The 18,569-nt window shown below is 44.2% G+C and overlaps 1 protein-coding gene and 1 long non-coding RNA gene across 3 annotated transcripts in view; both read left to right on the forward strand.

The window, feature by feature from the left end:
* The window catches only part of WWOX (WW domain containing oxidoreductase), a 902,466-nt gene that overhangs the window by 551,578 nt on the left and 332,319 nt on the right, over nucleotides 1-18,569 (forward strand). The window lies entirely within an intron of this gene.
* On the forward strand, nucleotides 461-9,079 carry LOC116665826. Its single transcript, XR_004322546.1, has 3 exons — nucleotides 461-471; nucleotides 2,108-2,112; nucleotides 8,457-9,079. It is a non-coding gene; the product is annotated as an uncharacterized LOC116665826 (long non-coding RNA).

The raw sequence follows: 18,569 nt of genomic DNA on the forward strand, positions 1-18,569 counted from the left end.
CTGAAAGCTGGCGGTATTTTGTTTTATTTTAAATAATCTCTTTGTGACATCTCATTTTGGAGCTCAGAAATCCTCTCCAAATTCTTCCTCATATAGATGAGGCGAGCAAAGCCCAGAGAGATGAAGGAACTGGTTCAAGGTCACCCAGCTCCCTGTTGGCCCAGCTGAACTCTGAACTTGACCTCCTCTGGCTCTTACTTGCTCTCCTTTGCTCTGCTGCCCCGTTATGCCCCCTCTCTTTACATCCTTGAAAGACATACTTTAAAGGAAACATGGAGAAAGAGAAAGTGGGAAGTAGATGAGTCATGGAGAGAACAAATCTAGATACTTTTGGTTGTGTTGACAGCACTATACTGAACAAAAAAATGGAAAATACATATTCATCAGAGTTCTGTGTATGTGCATAACTTCAGAAAAATTTTTTGTGAATGAGCACTTTTCCTTGAAATGCATCCTGGCTTTCGGACGTGTGTTGGGAACCTCCCCCACGTCTGGAATTCGAGGATTGGCATTCGGATCAACTCTTTTCATCTTCTGTCCGGTTAAAATGGCAGAAAGGAGCCCACACTTTGGTTTCGCTAGACACATCGTTATCCTTCGGGTTGGCTCTGAGATGATACGTTTGTCATGGTTCGTAAATTTTATCTTTGCACTAAAAACAGGGTTAGAATATCTTCAATGCAATTATAAAAATGTATTAAAACTGAGAAGGAGAAAAAATATGGTGGTAGATGCGATTTTAATGATTGTATAAATGTTCACTGTTCCGTGGCAAAAAAAAAAAAAAAAAAAAAAAAGGTCGGGCTTTTCAGCCAGGGTATTTCAGAGGAATGTCAGGGAAGGACCAGGTTTTCCATAAACACATGTCATGTGCTTTCAACACAGAGACAGATATGTTGCTCTGAGATTTTGCTTGGAAAACAGTGACCAGAGGGAGTGATGTGATGTCTGCAGATTCTGATTCTGTAGGAACCTCTAGACAATGGGTGTGAAAATTGCCCCAAAGAGGGTGTCTCTGTCAGCTTCTTCCTTCTCCTAAGAATTGGGAGGGCTGGGGAATGGGTAAGCTGTGCGGTCAGAATTCACCTCTGCATTTCCATGCAGAGACTGTCCTGACTGAGAGGATTTGCGTTTGATTCCTTGGCTAAATGGTTTGCAATCTAAGATGATAGTTTAGAACATTATAGCGAGGTTGTTCCCCAATATAAAACATTAAGCCACAAGCTCTCTTAGGGAAGTTTTGTAAAATACAGCAACTGCCAGCATAAATGTTGCCCTACGTAATCGTTGATTTCTTCCGTGCTGCCATTTTCTGGGCAGCTGTATATGTAATTCTGTCTTTCTCATGTTTTAAAAACACTTAGGATTTTAACTTCCAGTGAGGATATTAGGGCCCCTAGCATTTGAAAGCAGTCAAAACTGACAAGGAACGGTCCTTAACTGAGGGAGGAGGGACCTTGAACTCTCACTCCAGACATGCAGTTTCTCCCCTTCAGGTTGCTTCTGGACAAAGTTTCCTGCAGTTGTAAAGTTGGTGGTGAGTTTTGGAAACAGAGCTCTTCTGAGCACACGTGCACACACCCTTAGTCCCTGCTGTTCTTAGTGTCTATGGATCAATTACATTTCATTTGCAGACAAAGGGACATTTCAGTTCTCACTCAAAGATTAAAGCTAGGTGGGATTTATGATCTAAACAGGGTTGTGTTATCTTGTATGTTTTTGAAGTCAGAATCCCCTGATCTCAGATGCACTGGTTTTGTGATTTGGGGTAAATCACTTCACCTCTGTCAAACTTTTACCAGCAAATGGGATAAAAATAGTACCTGACTTGCGGGTTCAATGAGAATTTAATGAGATAAGACATTTAAAGGGTGTATCACAGAGTTTGTCAGAGTAATTGCTTTTGCTTCCGCTTACTTCTTACTGTTATTGGTATTATCGTCACTGTGAAAATGACTAAGATGTGCATATGAGCGATTCTCACTCTTAGACCAGAGAAGCTTTTTAGATGTAGGGATATGTTAAACACAAAGAGCAACGAGTTTGGGAGGTTTTGGGGTCTTTGGGGTCGATATTTGTTAAATGCAGACACCACATTCCTATGCAGGCTCTGTGTTAGACGTACAGCGCATGTTTAATTTTTCCAGCGTTGCTGAGGATGTGGAAAGGGACAAGAAATAGCGCAGAGAGTAAGGGTAGTTCGATGAATGGAAGGGGAACCAGGTGAATGCTGGGAAAACAAGTCTATTTAAATAAACAGGAAGCTAGTGGGCTGAGGAAGGATTTAGAAATCCACTATATTAATATAGAATTTTCTTTGCCATTGGAGTTTAAATTAGCTTGAGGTCAGAGACCATACATTCCGCCCCCACCCCAATCTAGTCTTTAATTTGTTCCAGGCACCTACTTAATTAAATCTATGTGAAATTGTGATTGACTGAATCAGTGAATGAATGGGTGAATGGGTGAAGGAAGGAGTTAAGTGGACTTTCATTACCAGGCCTGCCAGAGAATTCCTGCTGCCTGCACTGTGACGGCTGGCATTTAGTGGGTGCTCTGTTAAAAAAAAAAAAAGTGTGTGTGTGTGTGTGTGTATATCATATATATCATAATTTAATATCAGTTATAGAAAAAATTTGTCTTATAAGATCCAACATTCTTAATTTATTCCACTCACAGGATATGTCAGCCCTTAGCACAAACCCCTCAGATTCCTCCAAAAATAAAAACGTGACTGCACGGAAGTCATGTCCCCACCCCCTACCCCTAAACCACCACCTCACTCTCCTGTGTTAAGTTTCGTGATTTTGCAGTGCATTTCTCTTGGCCAGAGAAGCTATTGTCAAATTGATCTCCACTCTCAAGGGTAGAATTTATTTGTCAGACTCATGCAGAATTCTGTTTTATGTGGAGCTTTTGCATTTGTGCAGGAAAAGTACTGCGCGATTCTAAAAGGGTGTTCTTGGGAGTAAAATCGTAAGGGATCTGTTGGAAACGAGTGCAACAGAGGCAGTTAAACAGAAGTGAACAAATAAAAGTCAGAATTCGGAATTGAAGACTGCCTCATTTTGCGTAAATCGCCATCAGCAGATGGAGACAGGTGTGTGTGTGTGCGCGTGCGCGCGCATGTTTGTGTGTCTTGAGGAACAAAGGAGCATCTCTTTCTTTGTGGATCAAATGTGGGGTTATAGACAGATAGGAGTAAGATGGAAACTCTTCTTTCTCGAAAGAGATTTCTCTCCCCTTGACTTCCCACCCAGGTCTGACCTGCCGCAGTGGCGGCTGGTGGCAGATCGGGGTGATGGCGTGTGCCCTGCTGGAACAGTCTGCCGCCACCGCTTTTTAATAAGGGCCCGGCTCCTCTCGGAGAGCTGAGGAACTTCAGTCCCTCCTCCGCTGTGCCTTCCCCGAACACGACTCACCCTCGCTAATAAATTCCGAGGGCTGACAGTGCCTGGGCCGGCTGGTCTTTGCCCTCAATTTCATTGAGATGGGCCATTGAAAACTCATTACAAGCTGTTTAGACTCTGACTTTGACTTTTGCTCAGCAGCGAGCAAAATTAACAGCTCTTGGAGGTAGCAAAAAAGAGGCACGCAGCCAAATAAAAAAAAAAAAAAGAATTGAAATGATGAGAAAAGACTTTTAATATTATCGCTATTAGTCATGCAAACAAGCCCACATCCGAAGCGCGTGTGTTCTGTGTGAGGCTCTCATTTGGAGCCTGGTGTGGAGTGTGGTTCCCCCACTGGAGAGAAATTCCAACCCAGGCCTTCCACGCAGCTCAAAATTTTTTACATGTCAAGCAATGAGCCTTTGAGTGTAGCAGAATTGCTTCATAAATTTAACTATCACTTTCGAATTTCTGTTTTTTTCTAATTTAGTGCTTGATAGTTTTTTATGTGATAATTTTAAAATGCTATTTATAGCAAAAGTTACCTTGATAGTACAGGTGTGCATAGAAAATTCACAGCCATCAATAAAAAAGGAGAAAAAAAATCCTGTTTATACCTTAGGCGTCTTGTGATTCTAAGGATGTAACCGCGCCAGTGCTGCCGGTTTTAAAAGCAACCCAATTAATCTAAATTTCTTCAAAAGTAACAGCTCCTGAAAGATTTAAATATTGCTCCCGATACCTATGGGTGGTTTCCATCTGTATTTGGGAAGCTCATGCAAAATGTCTCCTTCTCCTGATATTTGCAGCGCATCTTGAAAATAAAAAGGTGTGTGAGTGTGTGGATAGTCATATAAATGAAGTTCAGAAGATTACTATCAAATATAAAAATTGAAGAAATAGACTGTAAAATATTTAAGATAAGCAAAGGAATCTTAACAAGAGAAGACAAACTATATTTGAAAGGAATCTGATTAGTTCACCAGCACTTCTGTCTGGTGGACCACAAGACGACACAGAGAAGATCCTCCCCAAGGATGTGTAGAAAATGACAGGTTCCACATTGGAGTCTAGGTTATTCATCGCTAAGACATAAACAAGCTCTCATTTTGGTGAAACGTGTGAGTGTCAAATAGAAGTCACTATCATCGGGGGAAGGGTATAGCTCAAGTGGCAGAGTGCATGCTTAGCATGCGTGAGGTCCTGGGTTCCATCCCTGTACCTCATCTAAAAATAAATATACCTAATTGCCTCTCCTTCAAAAAAAAAAAAATTAAAAAAGAAAAAGAAGTCACTATCACAATTTGCCAACATCCTTTAACTGTCTGTACACCTGTATCTCCCTGAAGATGACCAGTTTTCTTTGAACTCCTCTGGAAACTGGTAGGGACTGTTTCAGGATCTGGGAATAGAGAAATGAGTAGGATGCTCTCCTGCCTTATTGGATCCCTTTTCTAGCATTCCAGCAGCATTCTCATCTTCTGAACATTGTGGAATAAACCTTGTGCTCCCTACTCACCCCTACCCCAGAGATAGCAGATCCACTTAAACCATGAAGTTTTTCAGAGCCAAATTAGCCAATTAGTCCAAAGCCATCTGAGGCTCTAGATAGATCTTTGCAGTCAAACAATAAACATACAATCCCATGAATCTGAACTTTGCAATATATTCACTAGGCATTCTGTTTTCTTTCCCTTCAAAAGTTCGATTTAATTCCCTGGTATAATAAGCCTTCCAGATTCTCAGTGTTTCTCTCTAGCCAAGACTTGCATCTTTTTCCTCCCAGACTTACTTTCATGGGAACTCATCATCTAGCTGTTGGATGTTTTTGCTGAGGGAATTAATGCATTTGCCTATTCTGTTGAGTTTCATTAAAATTTGACCCTATTCCAGTAACTTTTTGTCATGTAACAAGCCATCCCTAAATTTAATGGTTTAAAGTGACAGCCTTTACGTGAATCTGCGGTTTCAGCTGGGCTTGGCGGGAGCCGCTCGTCTGTGCTCCGGTCAGCGTCAGCTGAGAAGACAGCTTGAAAGCTGGGGACTGGGATCATCAGAACATTGTTCACCGTGGATCCAGGGGACGATCCTGACTATTGGCTAGAGCGTCTACACATAGTTTTCTGTGTAGCTTGCTCTTCCTCACAACATGGCGACTGGGTTCCAAGAGTGAGTGTCTCAAGAGAGAGCCAAACTGACTTTGTATTCCTTTTTATGACCTAGCCACAGAAGTCATGTAGGCTGGTTTTTCTGCATTCTGTTTGTCCAGGAAGTCACAAAGGCCTACATATAGGTTTACAGAAAGAAGAAATAGATTCCACCTCTTGATGGGCCAGTGGAAAGGTCCTGGAAGACAGTGTGAAGCAGGAAATAAGGCTGAGGCCACTTTTGAAAATTACAGTCTGCCACAGATCATAAGCAAAAGGTTACTCTCCTGAAGTGGTGTACTGGAGAAAGTGTTATTCAAGAGTCAGAAATTCTAGTTTTGAATCCCACCTCTGCCTGTTGCTAACTGCATGAATGGGCCCTAGTGTGCCCATCTATAAAATGGCATGCCGACCCCAAGCCTTTGTGCTGAGGATTGTACCAATCAAATACATGTGCAAGTGTCCACCGAGTGCTTGGTGAAGACTTGGATGCTCAATAAATCTTTGGTGAGTTAGTTTATTGAATCGGGATGTGCACATTATAGCCATTCTTCAGGCTTACTGTGTCCTCATCTGTGTCACTGAGTCCAACCTTGCTGTTTTTATGAATCTTCGTCTGAGTTGCAGCCTGCTGCTGGCCAGTGAAGGTCAGGGAGGAAACAGATTAACAGCATCTCATACCACAATGTCAGAATAGTTAAAAGTGTTTACAGAGCTCAGTGACACCCCATGAATTTAAAACAAGAAGGCTGGCGCAGAAGTAAAACTATCCCTGTTCCTCTAAGCTTCAGCAAGAGCCTTGGTGTTTTACGATTGTTTTAAGGTCCATTAATCGTTGAATCATGAGGCCATGTAAAAAAATGACAGCTTTAACATTGAGGGCTCAGGTTTATTTTCAGTGTTTTTGCTTCTACACTGTATCTAATTAATAACAGTGGCTAAAAACCGATTCCAGTGTGGCCAAAGCAGAGTGCCACGGGGTAAAGCAACTCAGTTTTACCGAGGAGCGTTTTATGGCTTCTGGAAAGAAATACTTTCTTAGTTTGAGGGATGCCAGCCTCTAACAGGCATTAGCCGATTCTCCGAAAGTGGAAGCTGCTTGCTATTATATAATCAGAATCCCTTCAGACCGGCTGGAACAAACGTGAGAGCTGTGTTGTCTCGTGTGGTAGCCACTGGCCACCTGTATTTATTTAAATTTAAATGAATTAAAATTTGATCAAAAATTTTAAAAGTCGCTCCACACTTGCACCGAGCACATTCCAAGTGCTCAGTAGCTACACGTGGCTACCATATTGGACAGCACACATATAGAACATTTCCATTGTGCAGAAAGTGTCATTGGCCAGCACTGCTTTAGAGGTTGGTTCTCCTCTTTATTTTCTTCCCATATTCACTCCGGAATTAAAGTCAAACAGCTCAGATGCCCCATCTGCTCCCAGAGCCCTGCACGTCGACAGGCATCCCCTCTTCCCATTGGGAGAGCTTTGTAGAGCCTGGGTCCAACCAACTTGAACTCTTGAACTCCTTGCAGTAACTACCCCCTACCTTTTTTTCTTTTTCTTTTTCTTTTTTTTAGCATCCAGAGAATTCAGCCTTCATGTCATCCCCTCTGCCAGCCTCTCTAAACTTCCTCTTCCTCAGGTACCAAGAAAAACCCCAGACCTCTGGTCCTCCTTGAGAGCACAGATTCACCCCTCAGGACTGTGAATTCCCCTGGTACCCAGAAGTTCCTGTAAGGGTTCTTCAAATCCATAGATGCTGCAAGCATTCTATTCTAGATGGAATGCGCAATAGGTCTTACATGTAGGCGCAAATAGTTCTCACACGTGGGAAAAGCTATTGTGCCGTGTTAAATAGAAATTCATTTTGAAGCAGTATTGAATTCGTAGCATCATTTGATTATTATGTACTGACTCAGTCAGTGGTTACTAAAAGTCTGATGTCTGTGAATTTCTGATGTCATAAAAAGTGTTCTCATGCTAGAAAAGTCACAAACCAGCAGGAGAAGGAGACTGAAGTCTATTCATGAATGTGGGAAGCAGAAAGTTCTTCATCAATGCATCATTGATTTAAACATAAGCTCCAATAGGAAAACAGGCCATCTCCTCTAATTTCCTGCATGGAGCCAAGCATTTATCCCATATAAGCCTCACAGCAGACCTAAGTGGTCTCTATGAATATCCCCACTTCAAAGACGAGTAAACTGAGGCTTAAACAGTCTAATTTTCCCAATGTCCTTGTGTGTGGTCTTGACCCCCCGCCTAAAGTGCTAGACTATGTCCACCCATCAACCTCAACCATAGCCACTCACTGGAACGTACGTAATGCAATGCCATTGTGTAGCTTGGTGGAGCCATCTGAATTCTTTTAGGCCATTAGCCAACGCCGCCATTAGGGGGAAATGTCACGCACTTGATCTAAATGTACTTAGGAGAACTCTCAGCACCTGCTGAATTGTTATGGGGAGTTTTATGGCCCCGCAGGTCGCAGGCTTCGTACTGACTATAGCTAACGGGGCACCACGGAGCCCCAAGGATACAGGGTGTTCCACACTTGGAGAGAGCCATTCCTTCCTGTTTCCCGCCCCCACTCCCTTCTCAGAGGCAGTCAGTCTCAAGTCAGAGGAGGAAGTGTACACATGCTTCTGGATGGTTTGCTTTAGACCATATGTCCTGTTACTTGAAATGGATGTCTCAGCAGAATGTTTTTAGAAATCAGGTATTTGGCAGGGGAAATAGAAACCAAAGCAAAGCCAACGGAGATCTAAAAAAAAAATCCACCATGGTATTCTAGGAAGGAAAAAAAAGTCATCTTTTGAATGAAAATGTTTGAATTGTATTTGACATGATTAGCCTCCCCAGCAGCTATAAATGAGATAAAAGTCTATTCTTAACTTTCAGGTTGGTAACTGAAGCCCGTCCCTCCACCCCCATTACTCTGGTGCCCCAGCCACTATCCCTTCATACCTTTCCTTTGGTTTTTGGTGCCACCTTTTGTTCCGTCCTCCCATCAGTTTTGCAGGAATCCCAGAGATTTAATCCAGTGCAGAAGGTCTCTCCTTGCTTCCAGACGCCTTCTGGAAAGAGAACACCCTGTTGGACTCAGGCTGCCTCAGCTCCCTTTGCCCCCACAGCTGTGCTGACAATCTTCTAGAGCTTCCCTGGGCAGGAAAAAAGGAAGGGGAGGTTGATGTGCCCTACACATCCAGGTGCCCCCTGCGGGGAGTTCTTGTAAACTCCTGGGTCACTGTTACCACGTGCAGTAGGTCGGTCACACGTGCACTTCAGCTTGCCTCTTTCCAGGGTCAGCAGATAACACTCACCCACGTCAAGGCATGTTCTCCCCTGAGGAACCGAGACATGGATCTTCTAGAGGGAAATGGATGCGGTCTCATTTCCTTTGTCTCCAGATCATCCCCCTACCCCTTATGCAAATTTCCAAAACCTTTAACCAATGAGTGAGAAGTACTGGGAAGGTGAACCCTCCTACATCTGTATTAGAAGGCCCTTTGGTACTGTCCTTCGGAGCTCTGGTCACCCCCACCGCCTTGCATTTTCAATACTATGCTGAGATACTCAAGGAATTCCTATGAGAACATAGCTTTGTTCCCAGCTGATCTGCAGTCTGTGCCTAGATCTGTTAAAGAACAGCCCACCTAGGACGTATAAGGGAATGCCCAATCACATACCCAGCCATGTGTGGGGAGCCAGTGTATCTGTGTGCCCACAGACAGCCACAGTTGCTTTTCCCACATCTGAGAAATGGCAACACTCTGGCGGTTCATAATGAACCATCTAACGTGACTTGTCCATACAGGAAACATCGCCAGGAAGTATCAGGGGAACGCTGTATGTCACCTGGGACTCCTGGAGGCGTACTTATTGGCAAAACAAATTAACAGCTGATTAAAGCATCTCTCACAGCCGCCATGTTTACCTTGACAGTTTCTGCATCAGTGGAAATTTTGCCTTCAGCAATCTCTTCCCAGTGACTCTTACCTGCTGAATGGGACACTGGGTTCTAATTGCTAAGCCCGTCTGATCCCGCCTGAAGTCGGTCATAATATCAAGCATGGAGGAGGGCGGGGCTGTAAACTGGATTTGCTCTCCTCTGAAGGAATAACTAGATTAAGACTTTCTTTTCGGAGACAAATCATCTTTTGCAGGAGGAAAAAAAAACAAACCCCATAAAAAAAGACAAACAACAGCCCAAGATCCAAAAGAACAAGTGTTCCGTTGTTTTGTTGTAATGCCAGGAGAGACAGTAACTGTGCGTGGACCGTGCATTCAGATGCTTAGAAGATCTCACAGGCAGAGCACGGGCTTCTGAGGCCAGGGGCATATTTGGTGGACTTAGGACACGTGGAGGGGCTTCCCTGGTTGTTAGTAACTTGTACTGTATTCCAGACACTTACAAAGAAAGGGACAGACAAGCAGTGTGCTAGGGGGAGACCTGGCTTCTCTTGTCTTCTGAATTACAGCAAATGGAGTGTGAACAACCAGTTAAAAAGTCTGGAGGGACTTTGGTAACTCAGAATCTGGGGAAATTAGTGTTCTGTGACACTCTGAATGGGGATGTACCTGTGTGCACATGTACATTCACGCAAAGTGTATAATTTTAAAGAAATCTGCAATTGCTAATTAATTCATGATGGCCTGTCCTCTCTGTGACTCATCGGCCCCCTGGGTTGGATTTCCACTTCGAGGAGTTACATTTGCAGGTACTAGAAGGTCATTTAGAAGCTGTCATGGTGTGTCTTCACTACCTCTGCTTTTCTTCTATCCTTTCTTTCCCTCCTTCATTTCTTTCCCTTCCTTCCTGCATGCCTTTCTGCCTTTCTCCCTTTATTTGTTTCCTTTAAAATTTTTAATTGCCTTTTAAGTCAGTAAAGCTTCAGATCACTTTGGAAAATGTTAGTTATCACTCATTAATTTCAGAGTTCTTCAGTTTGTTTCTCCACCTACACTATCAGGTCGGGTCCCCACGTGAGATGGTGGCCATTCTAGTTAGGGTATTTTAAGGATGTCATTCATGAAGGTGGGATCTGGGCGTAGGGGAGCTGCATGGAAAATGCAGGATCCTAAGAGCTGTTCTCACCCCATGGCCCAGAGGGAGGAGGGCAGGGAAAAGGTGACAGCATGGTGTAGAGAAGGCAGTCTTGAGAAGGAACGTGGCCTGTAAGTCAAGAGACACAGCCAGCTTGTCAGAGGGCCTCCAAGAGGACACCAGGGTGATAAACCTCCCTCCTTTGGGTCTGTTACATTTGTTTCCATTGGCCTACCCAACTGGAAGCCAAGGGCCAAGAGACCCCATTGATGAAGTCCAGTCATGTCACCCCCACCCCTAGGACGCAGAGCAGGATGGAATGTTGTGGGTAGATACTTGGCACCATCTCCTTTCCAGGGATATTAACTATAAGATGGAACTCCATATTGCAAATCTGCTTTTCCCCAGCCCCCAGCCTAACGCAGGAGATGAGCTTTGAAAGGGATGAGATGATATTATAAAAAATGGTGTCAAAGGTACCACAGGGACTTGAATCCAAAAAGGCATTCTTGCCATCTTATTTGAATCCAGTGTGGGATTTCAAGAAGAGGGGACACTTGGTGTCCACATGCCCTCTGAGTCCTTCCAAGAGAAGGCCAGTTGAATTTGATTTATATAACCTTCTCTGAGATGTTTAAAGGTTTTCACATATCCTAAGATTGACACGTATCTATCTCTACCCGTTTTTCTTCATTTTGCAATTACCTCTCCTCCAGTAGGCGGTAAACACCTTGCTCGGTTTCATCATTTCTGTAGAGCCTTGAAGTGTGTTTAATAAATATTGAGTGACATCTTGGGAACTCTATGTAGTGTGTTGCTGTATTGAAATCCAGTGATACTTGGATGAGACACAAATGATTGTTCAGAGACTCCAGCTTGGTGTACAAAGCTTCTGCCCCTAGAACTTGACCTTCTTGCCTCCCCTACGCTGTCACCCCACACCCAAAGTGGACCTGCAGTCGGTCAAAACTGATGATGATCCCCTAGTGTAAGCATCCTGCTCTCTCCTCCCCGCCCTCCTTCACTCAGGCTGCTCCCTCTGCCCAGACTCCTCAGCACTGCCTGCTGGCTGTTCACCATCCAAGGCTGAGTCAGAGCCATCTCTCTTTACCAAGGACCTCCCAAGTTGGGTGACTGTCTGTTTTTTTTTAACAGTTGAACTGGTGAGCACCAACCAGCTGGAATGGATGATGTCTCAGTCAATGAGGAGAACTTCTTGCTCCAGGTCTCAGCCTCATTTCTGCTCTGAGAACACACACCCTGCCATCTCGGCATTATCTACTGGGATGGGGTCCAGCCAGTTGGGTTTGACTCTTGAGTCTGCACTGCCAAAGCATCGTCTTGGTGTCTTAGCTCAGGCTTCTGTAACAAAACACTGTAGACTGAGCAGCCTAAACAACAGACATGGATCTCTCACCATCCTGGAGGCTGCAAGTCCAAGGTCAATGTGCCGGCAGATTCAGTGCCTGGTGAGGGCTCTCTTTCTGGCTTGCAGGAGGCTGCCTTCTCTCTCTGTCAACCCGTGGTGAAGAAAGAGAGCTCTGGTCTCTCTGCCTCTTCCTATAAGGATGCTAATCCCAATGTGGGGGCCCTACTCTCAATTCTTCCTCTAAACCTAATTACCTCCTTACGAGGCCACCTCCAAATACCATCACATTGAGGCTTAGGGCTTCAATGTATGAATTTGGGGAGGACACAAACATTCAGTCAAGTTGCTTAAGTTTTGTAAGCCTACGTCTTCTCCTGTGACTCATGATAATAAGTCTTACTTTGTTTTGAGGGATACATGCGCTTTTTAAAGAATAGTGCTGGCATGTCATAATGACTCAGTCAACGGTAGCTGTTAGAACAGCATCCAAACCATCATGGGTGACCTCGTCGTCATTTCCCCTGGTACCCAGTCAGGTCCTTATGAAAAGGACTGGGTCGCATCCACTTTGAACCAGCACAGGGCCCAGGAGGCAGTAGGTGCTGATGCATGGTAATGTCAGAAGGAGCCAGGTGCCCTGACTTGGAAACACATCTGTCAGTTTTCCAAGGAGTCCAGGTGACAGCCAAAGGAATATTTGGGTAATGTCTCACTGTGGAGGCTGAACAATACAGAGGACATCAGTGCCCAGCCACAGCTCTTGGTGCCCCTGGGTTATGAGACCTTTAACTGACGTGGATTCAGAATGACAGGTTTTGTGTTTTCATGTGATCTCAGACAACTTCTTGAAAATATTTGTTTAAAAAAATCTGTATCCAAAGGCATGGACTAATCCAGAATCAGCACTAGTTAACAAGTCTTGGAATGAAGTAAAGCCCTCGTGTGTAGTTTATCTTAATTTAAAAAACTTTTTTTAAGAAAATAAGACAGGGAAAATACCATCATTGCATATGGTTTTTCTTAAAGATATCAATTTTTTAAAAAAGATTTTGACTCACTATTGAATTTGCCTTTAAAAAATGGAAAAACAAAATCAGGTATAAGAATATTGTCCTGAATCCTGGAGAGAAACACATTTAGGAACCTACCCCAATAGGTAAATTTATGCTAGTCTATTATTTTCATCAAGTTGCAGGAAGATACTGATATGCTTGTGAGTTTGGGGCTCGGGTTTTTTGTTTTTGTTTTTTGGTTGCAATTTGTATACACATCCTTTTCCCTCCATAATTAATTAATATTTAGTTTGTTGGGAAAAGAAAATTCAGCTACTCAAGTTATCCTTCAATATTGCTTCTGGTTTTGCTCTATTGCCGTCAGAGATTCATCCACCCCACAAACCGTTCAGATCCTAAATACTTTTCATGGAATTTTTTTTCCCATTTCCTTTCGTTTTCTTCCCTCCTAAGCTGTATGTATGTAGCCCTTTTAAGGACACTCCGGCTTCTAAGTCAGAGAATCAGCCTGTGTGCTTTTCCTAATACCTTTCAAGTGTTAGATTAATAACATTTTTCTAAGGTGGTGACCAGAACAGAGTGTGATGCTTGAGCTGAGTTTTACCGGAGTCCAGGATAATCTATTTTAATTTCTGGGGACACTTAACTTTGTCCTGGTTAAAAGAGAGATCACTGTGCGCACGTCGCTGTGCTGCGCTCGGCTGTGCGCGTGCGCGAGGAGGATGCGCGTGGGGCTCGTGCGCGTGCGAGCGCGTGTCCGTTGCCGTCCCAGGGGCCTCCCAGCAACCACGCGATCGGAATTTGAGAGCAGTCACAATCACCCGCGTACTTGTTGCTCTCTCTTTGTCGCCGTTGATTTCATTTGTCATATGTCAGCCCGGGATGAGTGAGGCACATTCAGACTCGGCTCCTTTTCTATTTTTCTTCCTTCCTTAGTCACCACCTTTGCTAATTTCTGGCGGTCAGCACATTTGGCAAGTTTGTAGCTGCTTGCCTGAGCGAGTCATTAATCTACATTAGAAAAGGTAGAGGCCCCTTTCTAACCTTCCCGAGGTTGGCCGGCCCCCACCCTCCAATTTGCAGGTTCTTTTATATCTCCCTAGGTTTAAGCACACACCCCCCTCCCCATTGTTTCTTTTATGAGTTTTCCTTTTTGTCTACCTGGTTGAATATCTGTGCAGAATCACACTACCCTGGCACGCAGGCTTCAAATTTCTGTGCCCAACAGAATGCTGTCCCAGGAGATGCCTGACCTTTGCCTGACTCTCTCCTGCCGGCCAGAGGAGCCAGTTACTAAGAAGCCATTCCAGCGCTTTCTTTTAGAGAATTTTGACCAAAAAAAAAAAAAAAAAAAAAAAAGTGCCTCCCCTTTCTGTGTCTTTCAGGCAACAATTTTTCTTCTTCCTGGAGTTTAATTTCCCCTCCCCCACTTCCTCCTTTTTTATTCTTATTGAAATATCCCTTTTCCTAAAAATCTTGAAACAAATATGCATTCTTTCCATTTTAATTCAAAGGAGTTAGGTTAAAAAAATTAGTAGACGTTTGTTCTCTAATCCTCAGATCTCCTCTGTCCCACTGTCAAAGAAAACTGATAAGACATGGTGGCATCTCTTGAAAAAAAATTGTAAATAAACTCCACCTCAAAACATTGGCTTTTTCATGTATGAACCAAACAAAAGTGGTTGCAGTCATGGTTGGGATAAAAGACATCAGTACCCTTTGCCAACATGTGTGATCCTGTTGGATTATACACACTCTGTGGATTATATCCTATTCTGTCTATAAATCGTGCACTGCAGACCGGGAAGAAACCAGAGAAAACATCTAGGCTAGAGGTTTCCACATCAGATCTCTTTGGGAAAAACATTCAACCTTCAGATAACACCTAATGTATCATGCTAGTATTTAAAGCATCACAGCCATGGTCTCCTGGTTGGAAGTTGGGGAAACGTGGGCAGTGTCCTTGAACTTGACCTCTCATTTGCAGTAGGGTCCTTGAGGCCCAAAGAGTGTGGTTTACGTACTGGTTACCTTTGTCCCCTCCAGATCCCTCCTGCCTTGTCTCAGTGTCCAGGAGTCTGACCTCAATGGCCTCTCATGCCCTCATCCTCTGCTCAGATTGAGCAAGGATGAGCACCAACAAGAATTCAGACAAAGCAGGGAGAGGCTGTTCAATCCCAGGGCTTACTCCCTGCAGGGTGTGGGTGGGCCACCTCCCTCTGTAGAAGGTTCCCTCCAGGTCAGCTGGGAAGGGCAGGGAACTCTTCCTGCTGTTACCAACCCCAGGCTGCTGCAGGAAACCACAGGGTTCCTGAGACCCTACACCTTTGCATAAGGTCTTTTGCAATAAGACCCCCTTATTAAAACGCTCCTCAGATTACCCATTTTGAGTGTGTCATCTCCTGTCTTGCCAGGACCCTGACCAATAGATACGGTTTGAGATCTCAAACCATGACCTTTCTCCTTGCCCAGTGTGTAAACATTCATCCAAAACACTCATCTTTGGGGATGGGAGGTGGGGAGGGTGCTCTGAAAGAAGACTTCCACTGAGCTGTGGCTCCTTTTTCTTCCTCTGGGTCTTTATCCTCTCTGTCCTTCCTGTTCTTTTCAAGAAATCTGGAAAAGAGCTAGATGTGCAGCTGTCAGTCTGCGGCCAAGGGCAGTTGCAGGCAGACCTCACTGTCCGTGTTTTCAATGACCCTCATTCTGCTGCTTGGCTGCCTACAAGTCCTCGCTCACATCTGGCTTTGTCTGCGCCCGAATGTCACCTTGAGAATGACTTTGAAGATCTCTTCAGGGCCCAGAGGCTCTCTCCCCAACCCACTCACTGGCCCTGCTCTCTCCCAGATGTTCCCAGGTCCCCTGGGTGACCTCGCATGTCCTTCCTGGGATATTACTCAATCATCCTTGAACTGTAAGGCCACGGGGTCCCAGCCAGAACACAGCAGAAATATCCACGCGTCTGTTCTGCCTTTCCCTTGTGCAATCCCCCAGGCTTTAATGGAAATACTTATCGAGATGAAGGCAGAATTCAGTGTTTGTTGTTTTAATCAAATCCTGAACTTGACCCCTTCTGATAAAACCTCGAATGTAAAATTAATGTAAAATTTAGAACACTGGCCAGGTCCAGGAGGCAAGAGGAAAAGGCACCCTCTTCTCTTCCGACATCTGACTTCCCAAAGAAATAAAACTGTACAAAAGCTCACTTCATTTCTCCTGATATATCGAGGAGTCCAGATGTAAGCTCATTGATAGTCTTGGTGTGTGCTTCAGTATTTGTGCTTTTAATAGATATTGCAAGTGTGTTTAATGTGAAACTAGAAACGGAGGGCTCTTAAAAGAGCTTGCTCAGAATCGTGCCAATTACTAAAGTCTACCAGACAAGAAGGAGCCACATTTTTTTTTTTTTGATTCAAAAGAGGAAAAAATGTTTCCACAAAAGCCTGGCCCTTTGTCTTTAAAAATATTCATCTCTTGGGTACTGAGTTATAATAGTAAATACAGATGTAGCTGTGTCCCATGAAAAGCACAACCAAATTGCAGTACAATGTTCAAGGCACTGTTAGGTCACTTTAAAACGTATAGTATCATCTACAAACGTACAGTCGCTGGGAAGAAACTGATTCTGGCTCTGAGTCTGCGGCTCAGTGTTTTTTGGTTTCCCGAGAAGGTAATCTTTAAGTCAGAAGTCAGGCAGTGCCAATGTGCTCATCTGTGTCACCCGTTGTAGCTTCCAGAATTTCTCATCACCTGGTTACAAACATCTGAAGGCAAGAAATACCTAAGATTTCATTGCAAGCCCCGAAGTAAGTTTTTATTAGCCAGAAACGGACAAGTAAATAACCTGGACTCAAGACATTGTCCAGACCAGTTCTGAACCGGCTTGGGTCTGACCAACTGTTCTTTATGCCAGCCTGGAGCAGCTTTGTGGAAATGCAGAGGTCAAATTGTCCAGAACCTTCTGCAGCCCCTAGTGGAGCTAAGGAATTAAAAGTGGCTTAAACCTTTTTCTCATTGCCAGTTTTTCTTAAACATTAGCTCTGTTCCTTTTTTTTTTTTTTTTTTTTCAATTCTGATTCGCAAAGAATAGGGAAGCTTGGCCAACTGCAATTTCAAAGTATTGCCTCTTAAGCCCAGGCCAAGTGTGTAGATTTGATAGAATTCTGATTAATGCATCTTATTTCATTAATTTTTGGAGGAACCCGAAGGCATTTCTCCTCCTCCTCTGAGTGTGGCCCTGGCCTGCCAGAAGCATTTGTCCACTTAAAGAGCTAATATCTTCAGCTACCAACAACCATAAAACTGCAAATCTATCGCAAGAGTTGGCTTCTTTCTTTGCACATAAGGCGCAGTACAAAATAGATATAGGACTTGGCTGAACTTTGCTTCAAATTTGCCAATCAAAACTCACCAACCCACGCCAAGTTGGCTACAAAACCTCTTGCTTGGAGCCAACACTAATTATGTCAACAAAGAAGTTCAAGTTCAGCCCCTGTTAAGTCCTGCACTTATGGGCGTCAGGGATGAGTCGTCGGTGTGTGGGCAAATGGGCCCTGCTCAGATGGGCTCTGTCTTCTCCCAGCTTCCTCCTAAAATGCCCGAAAACTCCTCGGGTCCCAGCCCTTTCTTTTCATCATAGATAACTTTTATTAAAAATTAACAACCTTCTCATTGGTTTTCCAGGTTGCTGACTCAGAGGGGAAGTTTCTCATGTAGGGCTTTTCTTAGGCTCAATACCTGTGGATTGAATGGATACAGGGAAAAAATGGGACGAGAGAGGATGGCTGGGTCCCAGGTCTCAGTCGAGTCCCTGGGACATGCCTCACCAAGTGAGGGTCCTTGGCTTTGCTCAGGAAAGAATTCAAAGTGAGCCATAGTAAAAGTAGATTTATTCAGAGAAGTGTACACTCCATAGACAGGTCATCTCAGAAGGCAAGAGAAAGGCCGAGAGGTGTGGGATTGGGTGCTTAGTTTAAACTAAAAGTAGATACACAGTTCATAGATAAAGCGTGGTCCGACTTGAAGGCAGGGGAGTAAGAGAGGTCACGAGGTGTGAGTTTGTTAGTTTTTATGGGCTTGACAATCTCATATGCTAATGAGTAGGAGGATTATTCCAGCTACTTTGGGGAAGGGGAAGGGATTCCCAGGAATTGGGTCATGGCCCTCTTTTTGACCTTTCATGATCAGCCTCAGAACTGTCATGGCACCTGTGGGAGTGCCATTCGCTATGCTAATATATTAGCATGAGCGTATAATGAAGCTCAAGGTCTACTGGAAGTCCAATCTCCCACCATCTTGGGCCTCAAGGTCTATTGGGAGTTGACTTTTCTGCCATCTTGGTGCTAATTGCTGTGTCATTCCTTGAATGGCCGTGCCCTGCCCCCTTCCCTCCTGTCTCATAATCTGGTGTGGTCAGAGGGAGATATTGAGCTGAGAAGCAGCTGAACAAGGGTCTTGGCCAACCTCGTGGAGAGCTGTGGAGCTGAAAGGGCCCATCAGTATCAACCCCACTTTATCCCCCTGCCTTGACTCATCACTGGGCGACCTGCCCCAGGAAGGAAGTCACCTTGCCCCTAGGCCAAAGTTCAGGCACTCACAC

Source organism: Camelus ferus, chromosome 9 (assembly GCF_009834535.1).
Source record: "Camelus ferus isolate YT-003-E chromosome 9, BCGSAC_Cfer_1.0, whole genome shotgun sequence".
Lineage (NCBI taxonomy): Eukaryota > Metazoa > Chordata > Mammalia > Artiodactyla > Camelidae > Camelus > Camelus ferus.